The following is a 16955-nucleotide window of genomic DNA, read 5'->3' as shown; positions in this document are numbered from 1 at the left end:
TGAAAGAACAATGCCATTTTCTCCTGTGAGTCTAATTATAGTTGCTAATGCATTGACCCATAGGAAAAATGGTCCCACATAGTAACTGTCTGGTCAAAGGTGCGGAAGTAGTTAAGAGAAAGAGACGCTATGTTAGATTGAGACTCGTAGCACTGCGTAGCTGTGAGAGATCTCAGACTCCTCTCTGTTCTCCGTGTTGCTGAATTGCTGTTAGGCCTAACAGTTCCTCTTTGTATCAACCTATAAATACAGCTGTGTCTACTGGATTTTGCCCAAGGGCTTGTACATCATAGTTTGCTAAATTTTAATTATGCTTATGTTTGCATTTGAGTGGAGTTCACATGTCCCATAAAGCCCTTAATCCTCAGTTTGCCATCCCAGGCAAAATGCCCAGTCTCAGCTGAGGCCTTCCTAGCAAACTGCAGTGACTCCATTGACTCATCGCCACATTCTCTAATGCATTTATGGATCTGGTAAGAGCTCTGCTACAGATCTGCATTCCTTAGACCAGCAATATAAACTGCTGTTGATACCCTTCGTCAAGAAATACTATACAAGCATTCTGTCAAGCAACTGAAAATCATCCATCTCTCCTGGTGATTTAAAGAAAAAAAAAAAAGTATCTTCGTATCAGTGTGCAGGCACACTGACAGCTGAAAAATATTTTAACGCAACTGCATGGAAACAGTGAGTTTGTTCTAAGAGGTTTGAAAAGCACATTGTAATTATTGTTTGACTCCTTTGTATACAATGTTGCAAGATTACTCCCTTTTTAAAAAACAAATTAGTGGTGCAGTTTGCATCCAATTTCTGCATGCAATTACCATGATTACGTGTGCAGTTCACATAACTGCACATAGAAGCTGTCAGAATTGTCCGTTTGGATATGCGAAGTGGAAATGCCGTTGTCTTCTGCATGCATTGGTTTGGCAGCTGATTTGCAAATCTGCCTCTACTTGTGGCCTGCTTTCCAGAGCAAGGTACTTGTTTCAATTTAAATAAATGGCATCTCTCAGTCATTCCTTACAATTGACAATTATAGACTGAGGTGCATTCATTTGACAAGGACAGATCTCCTAGAACAAATTATTCAAAGGAATTTCATTTGTTGTTTCTTTTTTCCCCCCTCCTTTGATGTATGGTAGTACAAAGGAATCCAGGACGTGGCTTTTCAGAAAAGAAAGACTTCTGAAATATCCTATGGGCAGCATTTTATTCCTGTGTAGTTCTATTCACAAAACATTTCTTGAAACAGTTGCAGATGTGCTTGTTAAGATTTGCATGTGCTAACTGCAGTACATTGAAACTCCCACCACAATGTGTTTTCAAGTTAAAATATAGCCTCCTTGTGCATACTGCTCTGATGAAAGTACATGCAAAAATTATGACGTGCACAAGCCCAGGATCTGTCTCTGTAAACAGAGCAATTATGAGTGCTATCACTTTTGAAGCCGTTAAAGACTCAAAACAAACCAGCCAACAATATTTTATAGTTTCCATTCTGTTTTGCCTTTATTTTTATATTACAACCCAACAGCTTCAGGCTGCAGCAGAAACTGAAACCCCTCAGAATACAAAACATAAGTAAGAAGAGAGAGCTTTCAGGTTGATTACATCTGAAACACACATGTGAAGGGAATCTGTAGCTCAGAGAGAGACCAACTTCACCAACATCGTACACCAGGTACATCATACAATAAGTCAGTGGCAAATTCAGCACTGGAAATTAGGTCTTCTGGCTCGCAGCCTTTTGCTCTTAACACTGGGCCAATACAATAATATATTTTTTCCATATGTCATTATATATTTATTTCTTGATCCCTCTCTCTCTCTTTTTCCAGGTTCCTGTAAAAACTTTGGAAGTTATTGACTTTTTCTTGAATTCCCTAGGAAGCCTTCTTATATCCACTTAAATACCAGCACCTTTTATGCCCACATCCCTCGGCCTGTGCTAGCCCTCTTTATCTTCATCTAAAGCTCCAGAGGGAAATGCTATTCATCTTTATTTCTTTAATTTGTCTTTCTCTAAGAAGCTGACCGACGACTTCTGATTTCCTTTATTCTAAGCCAGATTTAGATGGTTCTGAAGCTTCAGAGCTGTGGGATATGGGTAGCACAATTAGAGGAAGCAGAATTTGAATTCCTCAGCGGAGGTAGTAATGGATGAGGCTCCACCACTGAATGTGGTGAAGAAATTACAAAACTACAGAAATGCTTTATGTCTGCTGACGCTGCTTAAACAGCACTGGTAAAAATAGTGTGTCCATTGACCGAGCAAAAATGGAAAGGATCATTTTTGATCCTTTGAGTCATATACCAAAATTTTCACATGATTACCTTTAATATATCACATTCCTCAGAGCTGAGGGTGTGAGAGGTCTGCATTGGAAATGGGAATTGCTCCTCAGAGATCCCTCTGATTTGCTGTGGGACCATGCCCATGTGTAAGTCCATCGGGGCACCAAGGGACCTGGCAATACTGAGCATCTTTTGACAACTTTCTCCCAAAGATAGGGATTCGGAGTGGACAGAAACCCTTGGTCTACTGCTGCCTTGCTGGGTCACACAATGAAGCCTGGAAGCTGTATTTCAACTGCTTCATACAGTACAGCTACTACAGGTTGTCCACTTCGGAAACGTTTGTTGAGAAAGGAGAAAAAGGAGCTCTGTGGTAATACCATGTCTCAGAAATTACTGTATGACTATTTTCTTGGTTGCTAAAACAAGGCACAAAGCCTCTGAAGAAAATATTTATTAAGCCACAGATGGCAAAGCTGAGCCTCTGATTTCCCTAAATCCTTAAGAGGATTGTGGTACAGCTTATAGGAGCATCTTAGTGGCTGGATGCTCAGCTTCTTATTAGATATGTCATACATATATACACCCAGAGTGACTTGAGCAGAGAAAGTGTTTGCATTCCAGCTTTGCTAATTACACACCTTGAATTAGGGTAACAGATAGCTATTTCTTTGTTTCTTTCTTTTTAATGTTTGTGGGATTCCAGGCTTTTGTGTACAACATGGCAAATTGCAAACCTGTTTTCTAAGTTTGATTTTAGATACACTGCATATATTTTCTTGATTTTAATTACAAAAACGAGAGGAAGCAATAGTAGAAAGGTGAATGATCAGGGTGGTCATACCTTTGTTTGAACAAAACATGGAAGAGCAGAGCATCATACCAGACATGTACAGAAAAATAAAGGAAAAGATGTGATTACTTTTATAGATGTCTCTTTTTTTCCGAGATAGTTTTACTTGCATTCCTTTGTTGTTTCCTACATTCTCTGAAATGCTTGTCTTTTGTTCTTCTGCTTTTATTCATCTTTACTTCTTCATATTTTATGGTTGTAGAGAGATGAGGACTGAAAACGTGATTGGGAAAGATCACAGTAATCTGTGTCCAATCTTGACACGGATGATATTCAAGTCCTATCGCAGTTGTCTCCATCATGCTCTCTTACATGCTGCTGAGATTCTCCTATTTTTTGCTGGTGTTGGTAACAGTGGCTTTTCAGCAAAATGTGCTTAGTCCAGACAGTTGACAGTACACCGTAATTTTGTTGAAGATTCCCTCATTCATACTATGACTTTTCTGGAAAACCCAGATCAATTTTTCTAGTGAATGGTGTGTGTGGGACAATGATAAATGTGATTTTTAAAGGAAAAGGCAGTGCAACAGATTTTGTTGTTTGTCAATTTTTAGATGAGAGTAACTTGCACGTTTTCTGAATGAAAGAAAACATGGGCCGATGTGAGAGGGAGCAGGAGAGAAGGCTTACAGCAGTCCTGTGATGCCACCAACCTAAGCAGAACCAACCTCTTTTGCTGGACCAGGTTTCTCAGGTTAGTTCTCAGTGCTGATCTCGTTTGCCGTACGTACATTTATTACTGAGAGTTTTTGAGTTGTATGCTGCCCAGAAAAGGGCTTGAAAGTTCATCCATATAAACCATCTTCTCTTATTTGATTTGCAGCTTTAGGGAAACAAAACTTTGCATATTGCTTGACAAAGATAAGCGGATTATAGGAAAGTGACACCTGAGTTTACATTAATGTGATCTTCACATCGAATTAGTAGATTCCAAAGTATTGCTAGCAGCCAGATCCAAGGCAGACAGACCCTTTATAAGCAATTATGAGCTAGATTTTGACAAATTGCTGTTACTTTTTAACTTCACCTTTTGCAACAGATTCTCAGATGAGTTTTGCGATATCCACTGAAAATTATAAGCAGTATGTTATAGCAGCTGTGCTCTTGTCTCTTCTGTATTCTGGAGGGATCAAAGAACCAAACCACTGCTTTTTTAGCAGTCTTTTGCACGATCTGGTGGTTCTGCTCCAGAAGAGTCCTAGAGACAGTCCAGTGTGGATGCAGAGTGAAGGATCACAAAAATAAGATCTTGGGTTGCAACGGGGAGTGAACAAAATGGGCAGTGTACATATAACTAGAGAATTCAGCAGTGTGAATATTAATTTTTCAATTGACGTGATACTAAACCCAACAGTAACAATGACAGTGAAATGTGATTATAAATAGCTGAAATAAGGTCAGCCAGTATAAAAATAAGGCACACTGTAAAGTGTATAGGACCGTGATTTTTCCATTCTGTAATCGAGACACACCTACCAAATTCATAACTACAACAGAGGAAACATTAGTTCATAGAATGAATAATATTTTCTCCATACTGACATACCAGACTTCCTAGTTCACACAAAAGACAGAAATACAAAGGGGTGGGGTTTGGGTGTTGACATTAAGAACACGCTCAGTTTTTTAGTTTCTGAAAATCCGTTGGAAAGTGAGTCTCAGTGCCCTGCTTTGGGTATCAGCTAAAATACATTGGCTGCCTGGAGAGGAAAGAAAGTGTGGCATACTTTTGAATGACGACAGAATTTTGTGGTTTCTGGTTAGCTCTGAATGAGCCATCAAGGATGAGTTGTTCCTTAATAACATGATCGATTATGTCATGAGAAAATATACTATGCCAGACAGACATCATCTGTGATACAAAGCAAGCATGCAATTACTGCGCTGACCTGCGCTGTGAACGTGGGCTGCTTTGCCAGCTGAAGGGAGAGCTGCTAAAGTTGTCATGGAATTTCAAGGCTGACTTGCGTAAGGCTGGATCCTGATTGCAAACCTGTTCTGTTGGGTAATTTGTGCTGTAGGAAAACCTTTGAATATTTATCGGTGGTTGCAGTGTTCTGGAATTGGTAGGAGGATTCCTAGATCAACTGCTTTTCAGCTTCATTTACATTTTTGTAGGGTAGTTTGGGGCAGTATGTGTTCCAGAACAGCTAGGTGAAACTGGAGCGTGCACGGGAAAGGCTTTGTCCCTGGCAAAGGTGGTGTTACAGATTTGCTCAAGACTTTCCTCCCTAATTAAATGGGTGTCTTCCTTGACTTTGATCTTGTGAGTCATTCATCTAGAAACTACTTACATTCTGCAAGACATCCCTGAATAAGTCCCTCATTTTATTTATATCTGTGGGATGATTTAATACTAAGTTAATGATTTAGGGACCTATCTGATTCCCAGAAAAGCCAGTCAGTGACTCTCACTGTCCCCATCTAACCAACTGGCTATAATACCTACTTACATTTTAATACCGTTTACATTTCCACAAAAGAATTTATATTGCTTTCTAATATCTTGGATGCAGAGCTTTTTATAGATTACTACCCCTTAAATTGTTAATCCTTACTTTGTAAGTTATCTTTCATTAGAAATGGAACAGAAAACAAAGCCACAAGTACAGACCTAAATGCTTCACATTTTGAGAGGTTCCAGGTTCAGGTACCCTGAACATAAACTTTGTTCTGTGGCTTTGGGCTCAGACTAAACAGAAAATAAGCTTATTTTCAGGTTCCAGTTTGAAAATATGGTAAATTCTTAGGAGATTAGTTGGCCTGATGGGTTTGTGACACTGGAAGAAGGTCAAAATCAGAAAAGGTAATTTCCTTCCTCTCTACTGAAAAGAAGTAAAATTGATTTGTTGCTGATATTTTAGGGAGATTTGTTTCTAGAGACAGCAGAGAAAAGTTAATTCAGCTAGAATGTCTTCCTGTTTTTCAAGACAAATCTGTCTCTTACTCTGTTACATTGCCATTGCCTTCAGCAGATGGGGAATTAGTAGCCAAGGAGTACAGGAGTTGCTAAGAAATTCTGTCCTTGACTTTAGAAATCTAATACATGGTAAATTCATTTTTGACTTGGGAACTGCTGTTTTATGCAGTCACTGGTGGAACATGCCTGCTTCAATAGGGAATCTGAAAAGAAACTTTGGGAAATTTGGAAGAGCAGCCTGTGCTGGGGTAAGCATATTTGCTCACTTTGGCTGTTCGTGTCACCGAGGCATCCAGTTCCACGGTGTGTAGTACCTGCCTCTCGGGAGTGGGTGCTAAGCTGCGATGATGAAAGCATGGCTTCTTGATGAACACATACGACAACGAAGATGATAATTAGCGCAAAGGCATGTAGTAGAGCATCTAGCTCACACTGAGGACAGTACGGAGCCATACCACCCACAAGGGATCTCTGGGATGATAGCTTAATTGAAGGGAATTGCTCAAGCATGTACCACACCTGGCAAGGAGTTAGAAACTTCTGCTTCAGGTAATGTTTTAACAAGTTGGGTTGTGGTTTTTGGTTTGGTTTTTTATGTTTGTTTGGTTGGTTGGTTGGGTTTTTTTTCTTTTTTTTTTTTTTTTTCTGTTGTCACCTGAACTGGAAGATTCTACTCCCTGCTTATTGATAGATACATCTCAGGTGATGCACCAAACCTGTTTTTTTCCCCCTTTGTTTTGTTTTTTAAACTGGTTTCATTCATGTGCTCAGGCCTCTTCTGCACTTCAGATCCCAATTGTAACAGTGAATGGGAGGATGCAGAAGAAAGCCACCATGAAAGCACAGGTGAGAGGTGGAGTGTTCTACTTCATTCCAAAGAACAGGAATCAGATCTGGTCAGTCAAGCTTTTATCGCAGCTCTAATTTTTATAAAAATTATCTGTAGAAAAAAATGAGCATTCAGAGTTAGGCTCTTAAATCTAAATAATACGGGCTGATTTATAACAAGACTCAAAAGCCCAGCACTTCCTTATCGATTGTAATTTAAGGTTAAACACAAAAAGTAGCAGTCATATCAATAACATACACCAAAGTAAAAAAGGAAAATACCCTACCCTGTCTAATGACTTCTCTTTCGAAGACACCCCTGCCACTTTTTCTTTTCTCCAGTGAAGAACATTGCAGCACCTGTCTGGGAAAAATAGCTAATTTAAGCTATTTTAGACAAAGAGGAGAGAATCAATTTCTGTGTCAGATTTCTTCACATGCCAGTGAAGTTCCTGGTTTAAGTATGGAATGGGCTGGAGCTTGAATATTTTGGGTGGTGTGCAGTGTGGCACTCTCTGTGGCGATCTGAGAGCTCAGAGATAGGCAAAAATTTCCTCCACTGCATGCTGCAGCTGGTGAGTTACTGGTCTGGTGTGGTCTGGCTCTACAAAGGGACCTGTGGCTGAGAGACAGTTGACACCTTTTGCACCACCTTCAGTTTCTGGGTAACTTCAGGATGGGACTCCCACCAGATCACTGCATGAAACATGGATCATAATGTCCAACAGAGAGGAAGAGTATTTTATGTCATTGTTGGTGGACACAAGTGAATAAAAGCTGTGGGAAGCTGGTTGTCCAAAAGAAATTGGGGGGTCTTACCAGATTCTGTGAATTGTGAAAGTAGGTGGCAACCAGCCTCCAGCATCTGGAGCAGAACTTAATGCAAGCCCTCTCTGGTTGCTGTTGACAATCCGTACCACTTCCAGACCTGATCTTGCCCTGCTGGGTGAAAAAAAGACATCCTGCTGTCATCCTGACATCATCAGAATTGAGGCTGTCTCACTCCTAATATCCTTGCGTGTGCATTTAATGAAAGGAAGCATAAGTCTGGAATTTTGTAAAAACCCCACTTACAGCACAGAAGAGCTTATAAAGGTGTCAGATAAGTACAGGTAACCTGCTAATGTCTGGATATCGGAGAGTGAATGTCTTTTCTTACCACTGCTTTAAGAAGAGACATTCAACCAATACAGTTAGCATAGACTGTATCATACACAGGCTGGTGCACAGGCTGACAGAGGTCAAGGTGATCTGAGCCTCCGGAATGTTGCTGGAGTGTTTTCCATAAGGGGAAAGACAAGAGAAAGTTTAAAGCAAATAGCCTATTGTCTCTTAGCTACTACTAGTCCAAACTGAAATCACAGGCTTGTTCCTTTATGAAAGCACACAATAGCGTTTCAGTTCAGTGACCCGGCAGACTGCTGCCCAGCAAGCTGACTCAAAGGTAGGCTGTATTCAGCCTAATCCCATGAGCCCCAACCACTTTTGGGAAAGTTAAGCACTGCTGAAAGCTTCTGCTATCGAGTAGGGAGCCTACAGCCATCCAATAAAAACCACCAAGCGCAGAGGCTGAGGGGCTCTGGTTGCAGCCCCTTGTGTGTTAAAGCTGCAGTGTCTCCAAGGACAGTCCACTTGGATGTAAACAGCATTCCTCTGCTGGGGTGGCAAACGATGCCTTCCTCCCTGCTGGGCCTCAAGATGTAGCCAAAACTTGTTTACTCTGTAATTTAGAGTTCATTGTAATCTAAATAGGGATTTTTGCAATGCAAATAGGGCTGTACAGAATGTAATACATTTTATTTATCGCTACTGTTTATTGTGGCTATATAACTTATCACTCATCACATAGACTGTATTGCAAAACACAATGTTTCAAACACACTTTAACTCTCAGATCATGATCAGTAAAGAGAATATATTATACTTCTAACATGCTCTTTCCCCCACAGTGTTTTACAATAGCTTGCATAAACCCCATTTTGCAGAAAAGGATTCCAAGAATGAAAAAACCCCCAAAATCTTGATTCATGTGCAGAGGTCGTTTCCGATTGCATAGAGTGGGCAGACAACTGATGAGTCCTTTCATTTGATTTCCTGAAGCGCCTGCTATTAACCACAAAATTCAGTGTTAGGTGATAGTCTTCCATAATGATCTAATGCTAACATAACTAATTGCAGTTCGCCATAGCTGGAACAGTCTGCTGGACTCGGTGCTCTTTAGAGGTGTAGAAGCTAGAAATGCGATGTACAGGTTGAGGAACAGGAACGTTAATGTGAAGGAGAAAGTCTTCTCTCTCTTTGGCCTGTAGGAGGTGATCTGAGTTTGCTACTTCTATAATTTACAGCCTGTCATAAACTAATGATCGGGCTCCATAAAAAATGGAATTAAAATAGTGCCCAGTGAAGTGGGATGAAGTGGTTAATGTTTGTTACATAACATTACGTGCTGGACCTTGATCTTCTGACAACACCCACCATTCTTCAGGTGACATTGCAGATAAATGGTTCTCTTCAGCAAGGAAAACAAGTGGTAAAGTGGTAAATGCTTCAGTCATGGTCGATGGAATACCATGCCTCTTATGCAGCTCAGAGATTAGAAATCTTTTATTAGCTGATTGCAGTTGTAAGTTAATGTATTTAGACTATGTCTAAGCAGCTGGTTCTGTGAGCACTGCTAACTACCCAGCTCCTCCTGTACCCCGCTGCATAAAATTAAAATTAAAAATTCCCAGCAGTACAGCTGGGAGCAGGTAACCCTGGGGGACCTGGAGCCTCCATCCAAGGAAGCTTTCAGGACTTGGCCAGACAGAGCCAAGTCTGATCTACAGTAAATTGGCAATAGCCCCACGCTGGGAGGAAGGTAGAACTAGATGGCAGCTGTAGATTTCATCCAACCTGTCCAGCTCCTTCCAACTCCCCAACTTCAATAATACTGTGATAAGTGCTGATGCATTCTAGGTCTCACACAGCACTCATTGCCATCGGATCTGGGCTGGGGTCTGTACCGCAGGGACTGCAAAAGCAGGAGCGTGGCAGGAGATCCTAGTGCCTCGGGCATCTGTCCTACGTCCCCGTCTAGCACAGGCACTTGGGTTCCTTCCCATCATAAAAGAGCAAGAGGATTAAGTTGTGATGTGTTTCTGGATTTTGGCCTAAAATAGAACTGAGGGCACGGCTGAAGAATATGAGTAGATTGAGGAAATGCTGCCAGTCCAGACACGGCCCAAATGCCTACAGACGCTGCTGATTTTAGCTGAATGTTGTTGCAAGAAGCTGTTTTTCGGCAATACTGTCAGTGGTGGGAATGGTCACCATAAGAGAGGGCAATACTGGGGCAGACACTGAGAAATCAGTGCAGGTATTTGGCAGACTGGAATGCCTGACAGTGTTGGAATTAGCAAAACTGCTTTAGCATTTCCCCTGCTTATATCCACTCTTGTAAATAAGAATTTTGGTTTTGTTTATGTAATAGCAATGAGCAAAATGTTTCATACAAAGAGAAGTTCTGTGAAATGTGCATTTCTACAATATTTTCTCTGATACCAGAAATAGTGGACTGGACGTGACATGTTCTGCTTTGGCTTACATTTAATTTGAGCAATATGATAACACGGAAACAACGTGAAAGTGGTAGCAAGTAGCCTGCATTTGAATATATTATCTTAGGTCTCACCAGCAGCAGAAGTTACGTTTATGTAGATAGATGGTAGTATAAGAGCCACCATTACTGACTGTTCCATAATGTAAATAGTTTTTCACTCTCTGTGTATAAAAGGCAATGCTTATTGGGTTAGGAGTACTAGCAGTAGCCTGGATTTTTTTTTTTCCCTTAAATAATAAAAAACCCAACAAGTCCAAAAATTATAGCTGCTGTGGAGTAGCTGGTGTAAGGATGGTAGCAGTAAAACTGTCATTTTTGAAAATGCCATTTGGGAACTTCCCCAATTTATTTGCTGAATGATTAGGGAGACTGTCGAAGCGTAAAAGATTTGGAGGTAAACTGTCCAACGTTCAAAGCTACGCGGCTTGTCACAAGAGCAGTTACACTGCAGCTAAATCCTTGGTGATGTAAATAGCTGTCAGCTCTCAATTAAACAGAGATCACTTCTTAACAGTGTTTTGCCCTACCTTTCAGATAAGTGAGCCTATTGTTTTCAGCGCCAGAGCTACTACCAGTGTACACAGCACTACTCATAGCATATTGCTGGTACCGGTTGTTTTCAACGCACAGAGTAGTGAATATTAACAGAAGAGAAAATGCCTAATAGTTGTGCTCTAGCTGAGATGTATTGCTGTACAAGGATCAGAAAAAACGCTCCTGGCTGAGGTGCAAGCAGGGAACAACCTGGCTCACCGAGGCCGATGGCCCGAGGGAGGTGTGCCTGCACCGGTGGTGCTGTGGTCTCTGTCTCCAGTTTACTGTGGGTCATGGTAGCATCTAGTAGCACTTTCATGATCTCGCTTGAAATGAAGCAGATTGCCATGTCTGCTGCTCTGTCCTCTACTTTTTCCCTGTGAAGTATACTCCTGAACATATTTAATATTTGCAACCATGTCCATGCGCACAGGGCAGTCTGGATTAAAACATAAACTGAACAAGCTTTACAGTACTTTCTCCAAGAATCCAATTAAAAAAATGTGCTTTCCATCACAAAGATGCTATCAACCCAAAAATCATAGTTTATATTCCCAGGACAGATCATTAATAGTATTTCAATCAAAATTTGATTATAATAATCCTAACCTGTTTAGTACAAGCCTTGCAGAGCCTTTTATTTTTTTAGCTGGATGAAAATAATAACAATGCCATCATCAAAAAGGAAAAAAAAAGAAGATGCATTTGATACTAAGGTAGTTTAAACTCATTTCAGCAGAGACTGTAGACTAGGGGCAAATGTTTTCTATAAACTGCTCTTTCTGAACACCAGCATTTATGAAAGTCATATCCACTAAATCTGTGGGTCTTTCTCATGAATGTTTTATCTAATTCCAGCTTTGCTAGCACGTCAGAGGGTTGTGCTTTTGGTAGGTTTCCAGTTGTCTGGTAGAAATCCAGTCGCTTATTCGTGGGTGAAATCTGAACAAGATGGAAGATATTGCAAGGAGTGGAATTACCTTTTGGCTTTGATGAGCTGGTCTGGAACTGGAGGGAGAAGCAAGATTTTATTATATATAATTTTCCCTCTCCAGTTTTATTTATTTCCTTTTCCTCCACTCCATCCTTGCACTTTTCTCTGGGCACTTGGCAAATCCACAAGTGCTGTTAATGTTGCTCCTTGGCTGAACATTAAATGCATATTTTTGAACATGACTGCTGACTCCTCCCTATCTTGCATCTCACTGACATGCCTGGATCCTGTTGGCCCAGCGCCTGGGATTATACATGTTCTTGGAATATCCCAAGGGAAATCCCATCTAACTTCTCCTATTCACATGACCTAATGGTTGTTTGAAAGTGCCTGGGTTTGCAGCTTCTTTTTTTAAAAATCAGAATTTTGAAGTTCATGTATTATATTGGCCTTTGGAGGACTTTACTTTGACCCAAGTAACTTCTTTTTTACCTGGGCATGAAAAACTTTACTGGAAACTATGTGATGTCCATGTAAATACTGAGATGTGGTTGCTCACTGGACGTTTGCCTTAAAGATAGAATACAAACAACGAAAATACACCAACCTTTAGCCTGCAATCATTATGTGCTGTACCTCTGCAACAGATGTAATGCCTTGTGCAGAGTTCAAGGCTTGCATATTTAAAGACTGAGGGAATTTCTTCCCACAGAGTTAAAAAGCAAAATGTTACTGATGTAGCTAAAGATAAGGCTATTTTTATTAATTTAAAATGTGTTGTGAATAATGTGAACATGTACAAAAGAACACGTACACAAACTAAGTCAATGTAGGATATTTTTATATACCGTTGCAGTCTACACCACTACTGTGTTAACCATCTTAAGCAAAAATATGCCAGACCATTTGGGCCTTAGTATAACGATGTTGTGATTTATTGCACTCTCCTTTTCCATCCTGCAGCAATTACCAGAAGAGCTGATAATGGTCTGCAATTTGTTTTCCAGAACTGGGAGTAGCTGCCAGCAAAAGCAGCTCATGGGGAAAGGCTGCGTACCTGTACTGCTCAGCCAGACCAGGGAGGACAGGTCAGGGACAATCCTCGGAGAATGCACAATGAAGTCCCAACCTGTTGAGCTGGTAGCAGCTGTTTCTTCCAAGATGGTGCAGTGGGACCCAATAGTGCAAAAACTGACTTGGTATTAGATTGCTATTAAAAATATGAAACCTGACTAAAATAGCGGACGACGAATCAGTCCTCTCCAGGTCATTCATATTGATTTAAGACATGTTCTTGATTCCAAGAATCAAGCGACACACACTCTATTTTTAAGAGCTTACCGCTCTAGGTATTGGTGGGGGTTCCTTATAATGGAATTTACAGTAAGCACTTGTTACAGTTATACGGAATCTTTATAATCCATGGGGGTAGAGAGGTGTTTCCTGTTTTGAACTGGTTTCTTGATGACCTTGGAGTCAATGTATGGAAGCTCAACACATTTTTCAGAACTTGATCCTGCCCAGCTGTGACAATGTTTATCAGTTGCAAAGAGGTGAGATCCTGTGAATTTCACTGCAAAGGACAGATATTCATCTTCAAATATAAGATGATTTCATATTTATTGGAAGCTTTTGGGTTTCTCTAAGTATCAACAAGGTTAGGTTAGTTCTGTTTTATAGGAAAGTGATTGCAGGCTAAAAAAAGGTAGTTTGGCAGAGGATGTGATAGCCTAGATCTTGGTAAATGTGCAGAGCAGAATTTCAGCAGTTAATCAACTGTGGACATCAGCTGATAAACAAATATTTTGCAGACTGAGAAAAAACTTTTTGACTTCTCTAAGAAAAGGAAAAAGTTGGTTTATACTTTGCACTGGAGAATGAAACTGATTTTTTTTTTAAAAGCTGCATTTGATTCAGCCTGTATTCTGTCACCTCTTCTGTCAGTTTTCCTTGTGTGTTTAGACTCCGCTCTGCCTGTGTTCAGTACCTGGTGTTTTGGATGAGCAGTCATATAAGTAACTGTGCTACTGAAACATAATAAATACTGATTATATTCTTCCACATTCATTAGGCTCAGAGTCTGAAGTTTTAGAATGGTGAAATGGGCTTCTGCTGTGCTTTATATAAATGAGAACAGTGAAATAATTTGCCTTCCTTAAAATGTACCGTATTTTTTCCTGTAAGATGGCTGGAAAGAGAGGAAGAATTCCTATCAGCGTTCTCATTGGTGAAAGGATCTGGATCACATGCTGTAAAAGAACAAAACCCAGTCAAGACAGTGCGACAGCCAGGTCATTGTAGATGCCAAGCAGCGGTAAGGATGGACTCTGCATTATTACTTCTTTCTTCTCCCTGCTTTCTTTCCCACATACATTTCAGTTTGTGAGCACTCTCTCCTGTGACCTCCAAAGTCAGTGGGGTTCCCACTAAGCTTTCAGCAAGAACAGGAATATCAATGGCTGCAGGTACTTTAAAGCACTTTCACTTTGGCAAGAAGACATAAGTATTTTCCCACCATCCTTCTCCACATTAGCAGCAGCAGTTCTTTTTTTTAGCAGCTTCTGCTCTTAAACACTTCCGAAAGGCTATACTTCAGTCACCCTTCAGTTGAGTAACCAAAATAATCAGGTATTAATTATGGGTAGGAACAAGGTCCAAAGTGTGACTCGTAGTGCTTTGGTTCATCTAGAGTAAATAGGAGCTTATCTGTGGGGCTGCCTACGTTTTTTACTTCAGTGGTATCTGGGAAGTATAGCTCAAGATCTTAGAGGAAACTTTGAACCCACTATACTAGTTTAAACAAGTTTGTGGCCTTTGGCTTTTTAATCTTTCCCTTGGTTCACTGTTAGATTTGAGTGATTGCCAAGTAGTGTAAAAGCCTGGAAATTGGATATTAAATCACGAAACACTTATTTACATTATTTTCCCAAGGAGGATGTTGCACATTAAACATCACCCATCCAGCTGGGCACAGAAGAATGTTTTCCACTTTTACTTCAACTCTTTATTCTCCATGAGAATGGAGGAAACTCATTACTTTGCAAGAGTAGACACTGGAGCCGCAAAGCAATATGAAGATGACTTTAAGTAACTGTATGTCTTATTCTAATAATATGGCTTTGCATTCATGTTAAACCTTTCCAGTAAAGGTATCAAAATGTTTTGCAATTTATAATTCACAAAGCAAGTATATACTTTTATCTTGTTATTGTGGCTTTACAATAAGCTGTGCTTGAGGTGGGAAGAGATCATGGCATCTAAATGCCCCAACTGGCCTAACAGAGAATATTAACCATTTGTCTGTTATTTTGGTCACTGTTACATTTCTACCACCCTTTTGAGGAAACAGAGGTTTGATTAATAGTTTCATACAGGATTGTAATGTGGAAAAAAGTTCAATTCTAGATGGATATTTATTAGTACTTCTATATTTTCTATGTAAGAATAACTTGGACTTAAGAATACTTTGTATAAAAAATAACTTTTTACATTGCAAATCCAGCATGTAGGTCATTTAATGCTTTTGAAAACTCTACCTTGCATACCAACCTTTCAGTCTTTTGCTCATGTAATCCCTGTTGGTTTAAGAATTCCAGGCAGTGCTGGAATTCAGCAGTGGCTTGATATGAAACCCAGACAAACAGAAGAAATTAATAATACAAGTGGTTCTTCCCATGTATGTATGCATACATAAATAATACTTAGGATTTGTGCCTGGTAGTGCTTTTTATCTTCAGTGTATGGAGAAAGTGGGTAGTAAAACCAGACCCTGTTTATTTAAATTAATTTCCTTTTTGCCTGTTTATGTAAGTAACAAAAAGTGGTGCTTCCATTCATCCACAGATAGATGCAGTGTCAAGGGTTTCTCAAGGACTCCAGAAGTCTTAAACTTACTCCTGCGTTAAGGACAATAACATCAGTTTTCCTTTCTGAAAGATTTTAGGATCTGAAGAGAGCTGTCACTGATTCTAGTACCTTGAGTTTGGTCCCAAAGTCAGACCCTAATAATTGCCGAGTTGGCCACACAGGGAGGCCTGACATAACTCGTAACTTGGGTGTGCACACAAAATTAGAGTTCAGCAAGGAAACCTGTGTATGTCTTAAATGTGGTGGGTATCTTCATCCAGTTCAGATCAGAGTAAGTCCAGTACAATTAGGTTTTCCCACTTGATTCCTTGAGTCTGTGCTGATTTACCCCTTTTTGGTCTGACCCTTTGCTTCCGATAGGCTTGCAAAAAGCCAACTCTATTTGCAAGTCTAATAATGTGGCTGAAACTGGTAATTACTATACATACTTCTGGAAGATCTATAATATAATTAGCAGCTGCTGTGAGTTGCAAGATGACAATAAGAGAAGATTTATGTGCTTCCTTTTAACTTAAACACAGTTTACTTCTATAAATACAATTCTGAGATAAGAGGAAATGCATATTGCATTGGCCAGTCTTCCCTGTGACACCGAGATATGTATTACCTCTTTGCTCCAATTATCCAAAATTATTGCTTTCCCTTTTTCCCTGCTTTGATTGCCTTTTAAAGTGTTCTCTACCACCCATGCTAAAGGGGTGCAAGTATCCCTAGAGGGCACCTCTTGATTTTGGATGGAGAAGTTGTGTAAACATGTTGCCAGTGTGGCGGCTTGGTGAATCAAGCTTTCTGCCTTTACGTAACTTCTTTCATTAAGAGTCCCACCTGCTGGTCTGAGGAAGCCTTGCTTGCTTGGGTAAGAAGATGACTGAAGCCAGTGAGCAGAACTCCAACTGTCCTGGACTGCGTGGTCCCTCACCATCACTGTGCTGCCAAAGCTTGTTGCTGGTCTGCCTCTTTCTGTCGCTGATGTTCTAGCGCAGAGGCCGTGTCCACTCTATGTAAGCGGCAGCCTTAGGATGGTCATTTACCATCTCTCTAGACTTCATTAAGCGGAAAGTGGCCTAAAGTACTAGTGAATGGGCTGTGATCAGGGCCTTGCTAGACCTTGAAACTCAAG

General features: G+C 40.3%; 1 long non-coding RNA gene across 1 annotated transcript in view; it reads left to right on the top strand.

Moving 5' to 3' along the window:
* Window positions 1-14185: 14185 nt before the first annotated feature.
* Window positions 14186-16955, top strand: part of LOC129737391 (uncharacterized) — a 59179-nt gene continuing 56409 nt past the window's right edge. The window contains exon 1 of the long non-coding RNA XR_008735167.1: window positions 14186-14282. This is a non-coding gene — a long non-coding RNA (uncharacterized LOC129737391). The remainder of the gene's footprint in view (window positions 14283-16955) is intronic.

The sequence above is a fragment of the Falco cherrug genome, chromosome 14 (genome assembly GCF_023634085.1).
Source record: "Falco cherrug isolate bFalChe1 chromosome 14, bFalChe1.pri, whole genome shotgun sequence".
Classification (NCBI taxonomy): domain Eukaryota; kingdom Metazoa; phylum Chordata; class Aves; order Falconiformes; family Falconidae; genus Falco; species Falco cherrug.
Note: the sequence above shows the minus strand (reverse complement) of the source record. Positions and strands in the feature narration are given on the sequence as shown.